General features: G+C 40.9%; 1 protein-coding gene across 1 annotated transcript in view; it reads left to right on the top strand.

The window, feature by feature from the left end:
• Window positions 1-1,084: 1,084 nt before the first annotated feature.
• Window positions 1,085-15,386, top strand: part of PTH2R (parathyroid hormone 2 receptor) — a gene marked incomplete at both ends in the record, with an annotated part of 104,194 nt that continues 89,892 nt past the window's right edge. The window contains one exon of the mRNA XM_082658552.1: window positions 1,085-1,117. The remainder of the gene's footprint in view (window positions 1,118-15,386) is intronic.

The following is a 15,386-nucleotide window of genomic DNA, read 5'->3' as shown; positions in this document are numbered from 1 at the left end:
ATGAAAACCAATGGTGACAAATGTCAAATCCGAGGAGGTGAGGGAATTTTTGTGTTTCATCTATGGGACTCATTCCTTCCCAACTGTATCAGATCCTCGGAGACTGTATATTCTTCAACTCAATGTCTGTGAAGCAAGGTCTCTGGCACCTTGATGATTATGCCTGTAAGAAAAATAAAGAAAAAGACTTTGTGTCAAACGAAGGCGTTCACACACAAAAAACTGTTAAAGAATATTAAATAGTTGTCTTTTTTTTTAAATGCATGGATCCAAAATATAAAACGATCCCCAAATGTTTCGACCCAGAGATTTCTGCTGGAGCAAAATCTTTTTCTCTCTCTCTCTCTCCTTCATTCACACACAGACGCACGCACGCACGCACAGTATTATTACAGTGGTTAAGAGAACGGCAATCAGAGAACTTTAGCGCTGTAGCGCTTTAGCTGCTGAGCCCAGAGCCCTGGATGGAGAATGCGCCTGGCCTCGGAAACCTTTAACCACACTGTCCAGGTCGCGGTGGCTAGTGGTCAGCGCGCGTCTGGACAGGAGGGAACTTTCGGCTCTCCCCGACGACCCAGTGCTTCCCTAGAGACAGGGCGTTGGAACCTGGGACAGAGTGGAGGGAGGAAGAGACAGTGTGAGTCGGCGGTGACGGCAGCAGCGCTCTGGATCTGTCGCCCTCGGATACCCCGGGCTGCGGGACAGAGAGACTCGGAAGAGGAGCGCGAGCGCCTCCCCGCCGCCCCTGCAGCCGCTCCGGGCGCGCACGTATCCACTGGGCGCTGGAGCCGCGAGTCAAGGCCGGGACTCGAGCAGCTCTCCCCGGAAGTAGCAACCAAGGCGCGAGCCTCCGCGCGGCAGAACGGAGACCGAAAGGCACGGGGCTCGGACAGCCTGGCCCCGGGCATCCCCGACTAGTAGCCTCGAGCCCGACACCCCAGCTGCGCCGCGCTCCCGACCACAAGTTTGCCTCGCGCCGGCCAAGTTGCGAGTGTGAATCTTTCTTCGGGCTTCGGGAAGAGTGTCCCTGTTCCTCGCTCGGGCTGGCTCGGGTATGGCCGGACCCCACCTCTGGGGGTGGCTGCTGCTCGGCGGCTGCCTCCTCGCCAGAGCCCAGGTAAGAGCCCCTGTTCCACGGCACCTGCTTCCCGGAGCCTCCGGCCGGTGTTCAACGTTAGGGCGGCCGAGACCAAGGCGCGCGCGGGCGCTGACGCTTACACATTCACGCACTAACACACTCAGAGAGAGACAGACACACACACAAGTACACCCGGCAAGGTTTGACAGGCATTTAGTGGAGCTAGGATATTTATGAACAACGGGGTTCTGGGTCAGGAGGGTTGAGAGGTGAAGAACTTTTCTTACTCTTAGTCTCCTTGATCCCCGTTTAATTAATTCAAATTATTTTTTGTCTGCTGGCAATTTACCGTCCTTTTTTTTTTTTTTTTTTTTTTTTTGCGGTACGCGGGCCTCTCACTGTTGTGGCCTCTCCAGTTGCGGAGCACAGGCTCCGGACGCACAGGCTCAGCGGCCATGGCTCACGAGCCCAGCCGCTCCGCTGCATGTGGGATCTTCCTGTACCAGGGCACGAACCCGTGTCCCCTGCATCGGCAGGCGGACTCTCAACCACTGCGCCACCAGGGAAGCCCTACCGTCACTTTTGAGAACTTAAATTTCTAGGATTGTTTGTGACCACTGTCTGAAAGGATAATTGACTCTTCCTGTTACAGAATCACGTATCATTAAAGCGAGGAGACTAGATAGAAAAATACATATAACTTGTTAAAGCTGACTTATGTTTAGACTAAATGGTAGTTATCATTTTCGTACTGCTAATATCGTTTAGAGATTTTCTGGGTGATCTTTCACAATGGACCCTTTCTAATGCGCAATTCATCCTCACATTTTTTTGAGTCAAATAAAATGTAGGATTTACACTCAGCTTTTTAGATGAGCTAGAAAGAGTTGCTTGTAGTGTAATGCAATTTAAGAGCCCTGTAACTTTAAATGGAAATCAACGTTATTTCTCTTTTCTGTTCGGGAGGGGGCGCACTTTGACCGTCAAATAAAGCCCCAAATTAGGTTTTTTAAATTCTTTCCCCATGAGAAAATTAAGGCATTAATTTATGTACTGGTACTGTCTAAACTTAATACTATGTTCTTGGCTTTCAAATGGCCAGTTTAAATTTGTTATTCTAAACGTGCAGGTTTTTTTGTTTTGTTTTTTTAACCACATAGCTACATACGTTAATAGAAGTAGGTGTTCTCCTAAATACTGGGCTTTACGTAATATGACCAGGATATTTCAAGTGAACTTAATATGTTAAAACAATCAAACGATGTGTGTTATACATTGACTAATAAGATGGTCAGTGAATGCTCAAAAGTAGAGTATGCTCTAACCTGAACAATTTCACCAGGGTAACAGAAGGAATTATGAATGAATGGAAAAACTCTTAAGAATTTGGTGACAGTTATAGAGCTCGGGTGATCTCTAATATATTTCCTGCATTTCTCTCTCATAACATATTTGGATAATATGCTTGAAAACTCCACTTCCTTGTATAAGGGACAAGTGACCTCTAGCCATTTATTTTATTCAGCGTTCCAGATTACTTTTTCTAAGGAAATAGAGAGACATTGTTTAGTACAACGGAGAAGAAAATCACTGTGCGATTATGGGAAGAATATTTAGCTTTCAAAAAAACCATCAGGACATTGAACGCTTTTTCTATGATTTTAAACCAAGGTTTCTCAACATTGTGGGCCATATAATTCTTTGTTATGGGTGCTGACTTGTACATTGTAGGATATTTAGCAGCAGTCCTGTCCTCTCCACTAGAAACCAGCAGCAGCTCCCAAACCCTGCCTTGTGGTAACCAAAAACGTCTCCAGCTATTGCCAAACGTCCCTTGGGAGGCAAAATCGCCTCTGGTTAAGGCCCATTGCTTAAAACCCATTTCCATTTATATTTATAGATTAAGAATTATGTGAAATGAGTTTGTGATAATACGTTACATTTCTGGCACTCTAAACAAAATCTGAAGGTTACATTGAAGTCATTTACGTTGACACGCTGACACCTTCTTTGATCTTCAGTTTCTTCATTCCCAGCAAAGACACATATTAAAAAATGTAATATATTGATAGAACAACAAAGGAAACTCGTCCAAGCAGAATGAGCTTGTGTAGAATAAATGTTTACTGTCTGGCAAACGTTGGATTACATTACACAATAGGCAACATAGGCTAGTACTTGGAATTGTTTTAAATATCCCTGTGGTTTTTGGTTGGTGAAGATGCTGCCTTTGCCTCAGTGCACAGTTCAAAAGCCATGAATTCATGCGTCAGGCATCATTGAAGAGCCCAGCAATGCAGTTCCTAGAGTCAGAGTGAGGACAACTGTGTGAATATGTGTAGTATTTTCTTTATTGGAGGGTAAAACCTGAGAAAGGTAACAGGGTGAGGAAGCAGGATTGGACATAGAGAGCCTCAGACTGGGCTGCAAACCTGACAAAGTCTTGGCCAGCCCCATGGAGAGCTCGGGGGCAAAGGTTGCCCATCATAGGCATCCCACATGGTGAAGAAATGGCCACGTCCTGGTTCTTCCACTGTGCTCAGTCATCGGCTAGGGTTTTTTGTATGATTGTTGACTGGAATCCAGAGCTGAGACAGATGCTTGAAAGCACTGCAGCTGGAGGCTGTCAGCCAACTGCACTCCTTCCAGACAGGTAGCTGGTTCCTTCTAGAAGGACTGTCTCAGGGGTGTACCTCCATGGCTGTTCCCTCCCTTACAAAGTTATCCAGGAACAGCACTGGTTTTGCTGGGTTTGAGAATGGGCTGACGCCACGCGATGCAGGCACCTTCTCCAGGCTCCAGGGCTGCAGATCAGTGTGGCTGTCAGACAGTGTGTGAGAGGAAGTGAGTACAAATCCACCACCACAACTGGAACAAGTTCCCAGGAGCTCGTGACATACTGAGTGGAAGTACCTCAGTTCCATAGAGTACCAGGTGTGAGCAGATGCCAACGCAGGGCAGGTTTCGTGTTCTAGTTATTACTCATTTTTGCCTGAGTGGAATCCCAGCGCCACCGTGGACATTCTGGTACAGGGGAAGGAACACTGGCCTGGGGGCCCGGAAAGCTGCATTCAGATCCCTCCTCTGATAACATACAGCCTCCTCGGGCATGAAACTTGATCTCTCCATTCTTCCTCTGTGAAGTTAGGAGGATGGGCTTTACTGACCTTCCAGTGTGGCAATTCAGGGTCTCCTGGAAAGTCAGAAATCTCTTACTGGGTGGGAAGAAAATGATGACCACATACCACATACTGTGGTAGGCACTTTATCATTATTTCCTTTAATTCTCACAGTAACTTTATGAGCTAGGCACTGTAAATTGTTCACGCTTTATAAATGAGAAAATGGGGCTAAGAGATGTTAGGTAGCATTCTTGGGTCACACAGCTAACAAGTAGAGTAGCCATGAGTCACACGGGGTTACTAACAAGTAGAGTAGCCATGAGTCACACGGGGCCTTCTGCTCCTGAACCCACCCCTCAGACTGATGCCCTCATTGTGGAGATCAGCTGGGCACTGACTAGCTGGATTATGTGTACACACATGCTCTTTCTCAGCAATATCCACCCTGGGTCTATTTCCCCAAGAATTTCTCACACAAGTCCATAATGGTTATTGCAGTAATTCTGTGGTGTTAGAGAGCTGGGAACAATCTGGGTGTTCAGTGGGGTAACAGGCAGCAATAAAAAGCAATGGATTCAATGTACACAAAGCAGCATGAATGAGATCCTTAAAATAGGCTGAGATACAGCACAGAAACAATGACATGTATATCACCATTTACGTACATTCAAATACATGCACATAAAACAGCAATACATATTGTAGCAACATATTTAGTTAATATTTTGTATATATATTTCACGTAAATGGTTGTGTATGGGAAGGTAGAGAAGGAGGAGTGGGGTATAGAGATACAAGGGGATAGATAATCAATCAATCAAATAAACCAACATGCTGTATTGGAAATTGTGGTGATAATAAATGGAATTACCAACAAGCCATTATTGGTAGACTTAACAATGAAGACATAGGGCTTCCCTGGTGGTGCAGTGGTTAAGAATCCGCCTGCCAATGCAGGGGACACGGGTTCGAGCCCTGGGCTGGGAAGATCCCACATGCCACGGAGCAGCTAAGCCCGTGCGCCACAGCTACTGAGCCTGTGCTCTAGTGCCCACGAGCCACAACTACTGAGCCCACGTGCCACAACTACTGAAGCCCTTACACGTAAAGCTGGTGCTCCCCAACAAGGGAAGCCACTGCTCCGCAACAAGGGAAGCCACTGCAACGAGAAGCCCGTGCACCGCAACAAAGAGTAGGCCTCGCTCGCCACAACTACAGAAAGCCCATGCACAGCAACACAGACCCAACTCTGCCAAAAATAAATAAACAAATAAATAAATAAATAAAATGGGGACAATAATGACATTTATCTCATAGAATGTGAGAGTATTAAAATTAAAAACATATAAACAACAAAAGCCTTAAGGTGTCTGATAATGAAAATGTCAGCTCTTTCCTTCTATCAGCCAATTAGTAAAGAGCTTTTTAATGGAATGATTATTAGATTGAGATAGTTTCTAAACAAGATTGGGGGTAAGTGAAGGCTTTTCAAAGGTGTGTGTGTGTGTGTGTGTGTGTGTGTGTGTGTGTGTGTGTGAATTTTGCAAGGCTATTCCCTCTGCCTGCAACACTCTTCCGTCTATTCCTTATGCTTTCTTTTTCAGAACCCAACTCCTTCAGATAGCAATAGGACATTTTATTCATAATGCTGATAGATTTTATAGTTTGCCATTTATTAATGAGTCCTTGATTAACATCTATCTCCTCCTTTGAAGAAGTCGTTCTGAAGACAGTACAGCTAATCATAAGGCAGTTGCAGCAGTCTTATAATCACTGGTGTGTCCTTGTAGAAGTGGAGATGCAGGGAGGCAGATGGATTCGAGAGGTAGAAGGTACATTCAACTGAAGGAAGAGTGGGTTGGGGCAGGTATCATCGATGAGTTAGATTTTTAGATAAGCTGAGTTGGTGGAGCCTGTGAGATATTTAGGAGATGGTTGGATATTGGATTATGGAGTTTAAGAGAAGCTCTGGATTTAGCATCATCCGTTTTTAAATAGGGAGTACTTGAAACCACATGAAAGAATGATATTCTCAGTGAGAGTATCGTGGAATTAAAAGGGTTGGCTTACTAGTTTGAAAAAAGACATGCAGATTGGTTTTCTATAAGATTACCCCTGAATTGTAAATTCACAGGGGAAAAGGGGCTAATAAGCAATTTGGAACCCTCTGTGACAATTAGCGTGGTGCCTTTGAGTGGTAGTTCTCCATAAATGTTTGATTAAGGTAATTTGTATTTCTTTTATTCATCTTCTTTGATCCCACTTGGTACTCAAGTCTCTGATCATTTACTCCAGTTTTTTTTGTTTTTTTTTTTGCGGTACGCGGGGCTCTCACTGTTGTGGCCTCTCCCGTTGCGGAGCACAGGCTCCAGACGCGCAGGCTCAGCGGCCATGGCTCACGGGCCCAGCCGCTCCGCGGCATGTGGGATCTTCCCGGACCAGGGCACGAACCCGTGTCCCCTGCATCGGCAGGCGGATTCTCAACCACTGTGCCACCAGGGAAGCCCTACTCCAATTTTAATTGAAAAAATGTCATTCTATTCTAAGGATCAGAGATGACTGCCCTGGGTACCAATGATGCAGTGGAACCTATATCTGGTCACAAAGATGGAGGAAAGAGAGCTGCTGGTAAAGCAACCCTGAGGGAGTTGGGTGTTTCCAGAGATCTCTTGTCTTAATAACTGACAAACTAGCAGGCTAAATGTTGAGCTTGCCAGTTAGTCCACTGGATGATAGAATTTTATAGACTCTCAAAGAAAGTAAATCATGGCTTTCTGGAGGAAGAGGGAACTACACAAAACGGTCAGGATTATGGACCTTCTAATTGGAACTGAATTTGGAATCTGTGTTTCCTATTCTCATGCTATTACTTATCTCAAAAACTCAGTTTCTTCTTCCCAAAAAATGGGGTGAAAAATAGGAAAAAAATGGGATGACCTAATGCAAATTATTTTTTTTTGACATGTGTATTACATGAAAACCTCAGGAGAAACATTTAATGTAGTGCCTGTAACAGAGTTTGCTCACTGTACGTGTCAGCCATCAGTGTTGTCGTCATCATCATCATTACCATAATTTCTATCACATTTTAAATTAGTTATTGTTGGTATAGAGAATCTCTATTATTTTTATTTATTGATTCATACCTATGAAGTTTATTCCTGAACAGTAACAATTTTCTCCAATATCTGTATCTGTTCTTTCTTTCTTTTTTTTAGAGATAACTTCTATTTACAATAATAACATTAATAACAAACAGTTACTGAGCACTTCATCTGTGACTGTGTTTTACCGTCATATTATTTATCTCAGATTATAGCCCAATAGTGTAGATTTTATTTTGTTCACTTTGTATAGATCAGGACTATGAGAACTAGTATTTCATGAATTTCTAGAAGGTACATCTTTTTTGTTTTGAATACTTTATTTATTTTATTTTTTTGTAATTTTTATTGGGGTATAGTTGATTTACAATGTTGTCTTAGTTTCAGGTGTACAGAAAAATGAGTCTGTTATACATATACATATATCCACTCTTTTTTAGATTCTTTTCCCATATAGGCCATTACAGAGTATTGAGTAGAGTTCCCTGTGCTATACAGTAGGTCCTTATTAGTTACCTATTTTATATATAATAGTGTGTATGTGTCAATCCCAATCTTCCAATTTATCCCTCCCCCCCTTTACCCCTTGGTAACCGTAAGTTTATTTTCTACATCTGTAACTCTGTTTCTATTTTGTAGATAAGTTTATTTGTAGCCTTCATCTGTTATTTCTTTTTATCTTTTTTCTTACATTACATTAGCTAGAAATTCCATATAAAGTTGAACGATAACAGTAATTATTGTGGGCATCTTACCTTGCTTATTACTTCAGTGGGATGCTTCTAAAGATTTATCATTAAGTATGATAGTTGCTCTAGGTTTTTAATAGAAGTAACATCATTGCTAATTTTGTTAAGTTGTTAAATGTAAGGCTAGTATAGAACTTTTGAATGACAACATGTATAATTTTTAAGTCACAAATGATACGTTATTTCTTTAAAAACTGTCATATTTGTTGTATTGAGCTCCTGTCACAGGTATTGGACTACTTGAGGGCAGGAACTGATTCTTAATCATTTTTCTAGAGTGAATGGTACCAGTAGATGCTCATTAAATATTGGTAAGTGTTTTCATAATCATAGGTAGAAGGTTTATTATATATTGCTTCTTAAATTAGCAACTAAGTCAAATACTTTTGTTATTATGAGATACAGGATAACAAATTCAAATGTCTAGCAAACAAACAAAAATGTTGTTATTTGGCCAACTTTTCAGTCCCTTGTCTGCCCTCTCTCAAGAATTTCCCTGGATTCTTTCCCCTGTGTGCATCACCAAGTTAATTTCCAGTTTGTCTTCTAGATATCAGCTCATGTGTACCTTATTCAGGAAAGCCTGGCTTACCCAGTAAGGCAAAAATGTCCTTACAATAAGCTCTCAGAACCCTGTATATCTTACTTTCTCTTGTAGCATTTTTCAGAGAGTTGTAACTTAACATTTTCTGTGATCATGGTGTAATTACTCTTTCTCCTTTTCTAGACTGCACTTTTCATGAAGGCAAAGGCTGTACTTGTTTTTGCTCCTTTTTGTATCCCAAATGGCCAGCACAGAGCAAGGAATCATAAACACCACTTGAATAAATGAACATTTAGTCAAGTAAAATAAACATTTCTCTGTAATAAAATGTAGTTCCCAAGTTTTCTTGGTCCTGCAGAGATTATGAATATTTTGGTTGATTGAAATGGCATTAATTACACATTAAAAATTGTGTTCTGATTTTAAATTAAAAAATACTATTTGGCCAAATATTTATATGAGAAGATTGGAAGAAACTTATATGTATAATTAAGGTAAAACTGCCTCTCTTTTATGAAACCATTTACATCAAATTGCAAACTGGCTGAAGTTTCCTAGATGAGAATAGTTTATACTGCTTGTCACTTTCCTTACTTTTATAATCAGGTTAGTTCTGTTTCCCATGATAAAAAGTTTCTCAGTGGGCTTCCCTGGTGGCGCAGTGGTTGAGAGTCCACCTGCCGATGCAGGGGACGCGGGTTTGTGCCCCGGTCCGGGAGGATCCCACATGCCGCGGAGCGGCTGGGCCCGTGAGCCATGGCCGCTGAGCCTGCACGTCCGGAGCCTGTGCTCCGCAACGGGAGAGGCCACAACAGTGAGAGGCCCGCGTAGTGAAGAAAAAAAAAAAAAAGTTTCTCAGTTATTTTTTAAAATACATTTTTTTTTTGACAGCAGAGACTGTATTTAACAATGCAGTTTTGTGGCCATGAGATATGCCTAAGCTTGAATATTCTTCTGTTTACACTGTAATAGAATCTGCCTTTAGCAAGCCACTCATGCATGTAATGAGTACCAAGGCAGGACTTCTCCTCTCAACATATATTCTGGCATCTCATTTCTTAGATGAATAAAGTCTGTAAGACACAATATTCAGAAGCTTTTGGTAGTTATCTAAACAAAACTTAAGCACAATTTCATGTTGATTAATTGAGCTTAGAGATAAAAACTGGAAGAAATCGTGAGTAGATACGTGGGGCTTTCCTGCATCCTCAAGAATGCCTTTTAAAATCATTCCAAAGACACAGCATACTTCTGTTTCCCATCAGATTGGTAATATTTAGTTATAACATTTTGTTTGTGAGTTTATTGCATTTCTTACCACTCATGGTTATAGTGTAGTCTGAGAGCCACATTGTACCCCTTGACCTACCCCCAGGCAAGATCCATGGCTTGAATTTCTTTTACGTCTACCTTTAGCCACAGTATCTTTGCCCTTGGGAGGATTCAACGAATACTGTTGAAATAAATACTCTCAACAGTCCTCAGTGCTAAACCAGAACAATCAGTGTAGAATGAGTAGATGACTGGCCGAAGGCATTTCTGTGAACTTGAGGAGTTGCCCCCAGTGAAAATTCGTTTTCCCCAGGACTTTTTTTTTTGCGGTACGCAGGCCTCTCCCGGAGCACAGGCTCCGGACGCGCAGGCTCAGCGGCCATTGCTCATGGGCCCAGCTGCTCCGCGGCATGTGGGATTTTCCCGGACTGGGGCACGAACCCTTGTCCCCTGCATCGGCAGGTGGACCCTCAACCACTGCGCCACCAGGGAAGCCCCAGACTTCTCATTTTTAATTCAATAAAATTGCACTGCATTACTAAGTATTATGTTCATTGTGCAGGTTCTGAAAGTGGTTAAGAGATGGCTCTGTTCTCCAAGGAGCTTTCACTCTATGGGAGGAGACAAGATTGCCACTACTGCAAAAAGGAGCTCTTGGCCTCTGCTCATGACTTCTGTCTCCTCTCCCTGCAGGATCTGTTCCTTTTCCTTCTTTCTAATATATCTTGTCTGTCTTTGACTTCCACATTTTTGCAGTGTGAATGGTACTCAACTAGAGCTGGGAAAACCTCTGCCAAAGGTTTCTATGTTCAACCTTTTTTTTTTTTTCTTTTTCTTTTTCCTTCACTAAGTTTATTTTGGTCAAATATATTTAGAATGTAATAAAAGTATAGGCTTGGTGATAATAGCAGTAGTAATAGTTAACATTTTTACAGTGTTCACTATATAAAGGCATTAATTAGGCATCTCTATGCATTATTTTCTTTAATCCTCACAACAATCTTATGAGGAAGGTAATGAGCATTTTTATTGCCTCTCCAAAATCCACTCCATTTCTTACCAATTTTGTGGCAAACAAGGACAAGTGGTAGAGTAAGTGAAAAAAAAAATGCAAAACTGAAAATCCCTGCCCTCATGAATTTTACATTCTCCCATTCTCCTGAAGCCTGCTCTACCTATGGAGTCAGATATGTGCACCAAGAAATTTCCTTATGTTATCTAGTTAAGCATATTGTTGGCACAGTCTTATGCTGAAATTACATAAGATCTGTGCTTTAATTCTGTAGATATGGGAAAACAAAGAATAACTTACCTATTAACGTCTTCTCATTAAAATTTCAGCCATGCTAGATGACTAAGTTCTAGAGATTGGCTATTCAACACAAGGCCCATGGTTAGCAATATGGTGCACTTTTTTTTCCCCCTTAGCTTTCTTAGTTTTTTTTTTCTTGACACTTAGTGCACTTAAAGTTTGTTTAGAGGGTAGATCTCATGTTAACTGTTCTTACTACAAAAAAAACCGAAAACTAACAAAAGGGTCAGAAGTACACTTTGGGAGATGTTGGCTACATCTTTTATTTTGATCATGGTGATGGTGCTATGAGTATTTGCACATGTCCAGACTCATCAAATTGCACACATTAAATATGTGCAGCTCTTTGTATATCAATTATACCTCAAAAAAGCTGTCTAAAAAAAAGGTATCCTAGGGCTTCCCCGGTGGTGCAGTGGTTGAGAGTCTGCCTGCCGATGCAGGGGACGCGGGTTCATGCCCCGGTCCAGGAGGATCCCACATGCCGCGGGGTGGCTGGGCCCGTGAGCCATGGCTGCTGAGCCTGTGCGTCCGGAGCCTGTGCTCTGCGACGGGAGAGGCCACAGCAGTAAGAGGCCCGCGTACCGCAAAAAAAAAAAAAAAGTATTCTATCTAATTAAAAAAAACAAAAACCGAAACAAAAAACCCCATAACGTTTTATTCATGACAGTTCCAATCGGCAAGTATTGATACTTTGATGGTCTCTCATGCACCAGACAATGTGATAGTCACTGGAAATATAAATATAGTGAAATACATGCTCACGTTTACAAGCAGAGCACGTTCAGCATTTTTGTAAATGTTTCTAAATTTGAGTTAATGTTTAAACCAGCCTTTGAGTGATGATGGTTCCTTTGGGAGAGGAAATCAACTTGACAAAACATCTTATTGTTGAATTGTAGCCTCTTGTGTCTCTCCCCCTAGTCTCTCCAAGGTTTGTGTCCCAAGTTACCCTGATCTCTCACAATGTTATCAAATATAGTACCCCCCTTTTTGCCCTTAGTGGGTTAAGTTTTGTTGGTTCAAAACCTCAGGAGCTCCCCCGGTAAAATGTGAAACTGGCTCCTGTACACAGAGGGCAAGGAGAGATGGAAGAAAGAGGCAGATCACTCCACATTGGTAGGTGGCAGGTTTAATAAGCAAGGGAACTTAATATGAAGCTTGTCTTGGGCAGCAGCAAGATGAGGAGATCTCCACACTCACCTGCCACCTCTTATAAGTTGATATAGAGGCCTTACCCAGGTTCAGTCACGTGTACCATCCAGATGGTCTCAACAACATGTTCTCTCCAGGCTGCGTCCATGAAAACAGCTCTCACTGTGGGAACAGTGGACAGAGTGTGCATTCCAAGGGCAGGGGAGGGGGTGAGGAGCCTCTGATTGCCTGGGTCCAGCCCTCGGCTCTACCTGTGGTCATGTCCTCTCGATGACCTCCCCCAGCAGTTTTACTTTACCTACAGTAAGACCATAGACTTTCACTTCTTACTTGTTCAGAACCCCTTTATCATTCCCAATCTATTAACTAAACTGCTCAATACAGCCTACCTTTTCTTCCTTTTTTCTCCTATTATTCACTCAGCTATCTAAGAACTGTTACATCTTGGCCTCCTCTTTTTCGTTCATAAAACTAGCTGTTGTCTGATGGAAAACTAGCTGTTTCTGATATGATTATATCAGAAATTAGGGAAACCAAAGTTTTATTCACACCTTTTTTGAGAGGCCTTAGAACATTGTTTAATTTACAAGTTCTCATTGTAATTTTTCTTTATTCGCTTAATAAACATGCACAATTTTTATAGCTAATGAGTGCACAGTGTTTCTACTTTGTGAAACTTTACCTTATAGTTTGTTGACCTATTAATGGTGATTTTACTTCATTGCTTTTGCTCAAAATTATTCTCTTCACTGCTGATGATATAATACCAACCATGTTAATTTTCCAAGCCACTACTCTTTCCCAGGATCCTACAACTGTGCCACATGACAGATGTGTTGCCTGGGGTGGTAACACCAATTATAAATGGAATATTGGACACTGCAGTTTGGCCTGTAGTGTGATTTTTCTGTAACTCAAATTCTGGTTGCCTACTGCCTGAAGGAAATGATCTTCTTGATTTGTTATGTCCCCACAAAGGTCAACACTGTGTGTGTGTGAGGAGTGGCTAATTTATTTATTATTTTATTCTTTTTTATATTATATAATGTGATTTGCAAAAAGGTGTACAACTTGGTGATTTAATATCTCTATATATCGTGAAATGATTACCACTGTCAAGTAACCCATTCGTCACCTCACATAGTTATCTTTTGTGTGTGTGTGTGTGTGTGTGTGTGTGTGTGTGTGTGTGTGTGATGAGACCACTTAAGATCTACTCTTAGTGGGAATTCCCTGGTGGTCCAGTGGTTAGGACTTCTGGGTTCAATCCCTGGTCAGGGAACTAAGATCCACAAGCTGTGCAGTATGGCAAAAACAAACAAACAAAAACTACTCTCTTAGCAAAATTCAAGTATACATACAGTATTGTTAACTCTAGTCACCATGCTCTAGGTTAGCTCCCCAGAGCTTATTCATCCTATAACTGGAAATTTGTACCCTTTGACCGGCAGCTCCACATTTTCCCCACCCCACAGCCCCTGGTAACCACCATTCTAGTCTCTGGTTCCATGAGTTTGACTTTTTAGGTTCCACATATAAGTGAGATCATATACTATTTGTCTTTCTGTCAACACAGTTTTGATAGTGCTAATTATTGTCTGCTTTCCTTTCCACATGAGATGGACTCTGTCATAGTGCAGCACATTATTGAACAGGCTTGAATGACAGAATCAGTCCTGTGTGAGAACATTTCCTTGGGAGACAGGAAACTTGGCTTTTAGTGCACATTTTACTATAACTGAGCTGGGTGACCATAGATAAGTGGCTAAACTCTGGGTTTCATTTTTTATTTGTAAAGAGTAGAAGATTTTGATCTTTAATATATTAGGGATTCAGACTTCTTCAAATTATCAATATAGTTTTAACTTTTAGAAAGAACTTTATTGAAATTAGTATGTAAACATAATAGGAATCCAAGACAAAATCTGCCTACATTCTCGTTTAGTCTTTGGCTATGCACATATCCAATGAATACATACTTTCAGTTATGTTATAAATGAAACTTTATATGTTACTTTTTCATTTGACATACAGTACATATTTTTCCAAAAAATGACTTTTTTTTTCTGTTTGACACACACTTTTCCTCCTTCTTTCCTCTCACCACCATTCCACCATCCCCATCCCACTCAGGTAATATGTGTCCTTCCACCTTTTTCTCCATAACTCATTTGATTGTGTAAAATATAAACATACATGTAGGGGTGAAATAGCATTTTGTTGATGGTTTCCTTTGCTGTACAGAAGCTTTTTAGTTTGATGTAGTCCTACTTGTTTATTTTTGCTTTTGTTGCCTTTGTTTTTGGTGTCAAATTAACAAAACAAAACAAAACAAAAACACCTGCCAAGACTGATGTAAAGAAGCTGACTTTGTATATTTTCTTCTAGGAATTTTATGGTTTCAGGTCTTGCCTTCAAGACCTTAATCCATTTTGAGTTTATTTTTGTATATGGTGTAAGATAGTGGTCCATTTTCATTCTTTTGCATGTCCAGTTTTCCCAACACCATTTATTGAGGACACTATCCTTGAAAATTAGTTGACCATATATATGTGGGTTTATTTCTGGGCTCTGTTCTGTTCCATTGATCTTGTATCTGTTTTTCTTCCAGTACCATACTTTTTTGATTACTATAACTTTGTAATATAGTTTTAGATCAGGAAGTGTGATGTCTCCAACTTTTTACTTCTTTCTTGAGACTGGTTTAGCTATGTAGGGTCTTTTGTGATTCCATACAAATTTTAGAAAAATTTTTTCTGTTTCTATGAAAAATGCCATTGAAATTTTGATAGGGATTGCGTTGAATCTGTAGATTATTTGGGTAGTATGGACATTTTAACAATATTAATTCTTCTGATCCATCAGCATGAAATATCTTTCCATTTATATGTGTTTTCTTCAATGTCTTTCATTAATGTCTTATAGTTTTCAGTGTAGAGGTTTTTCATATCCTTTGTTAAATTTATTTCTAAGTATTTTATTATTTTTGATGCAATTGTAAATGAGATTAAAAAATATTTTTCTTTCTGATAATCCATTATTAGTGTATA

Source organism: Grampus griseus (genome assembly GCF_964374135.1).
Source record: "Grampus griseus genome assembly, chromosome: 7".
Classification (NCBI taxonomy): Eukaryota; Metazoa; Chordata; class Mammalia; order Artiodactyla; family Delphinidae; genus Grampus; species Grampus griseus.
The sequence above is the reverse complement of the archived record's forward strand: the minus strand, read 5'-3'. Positions and strand labels throughout refer to the sequence as shown.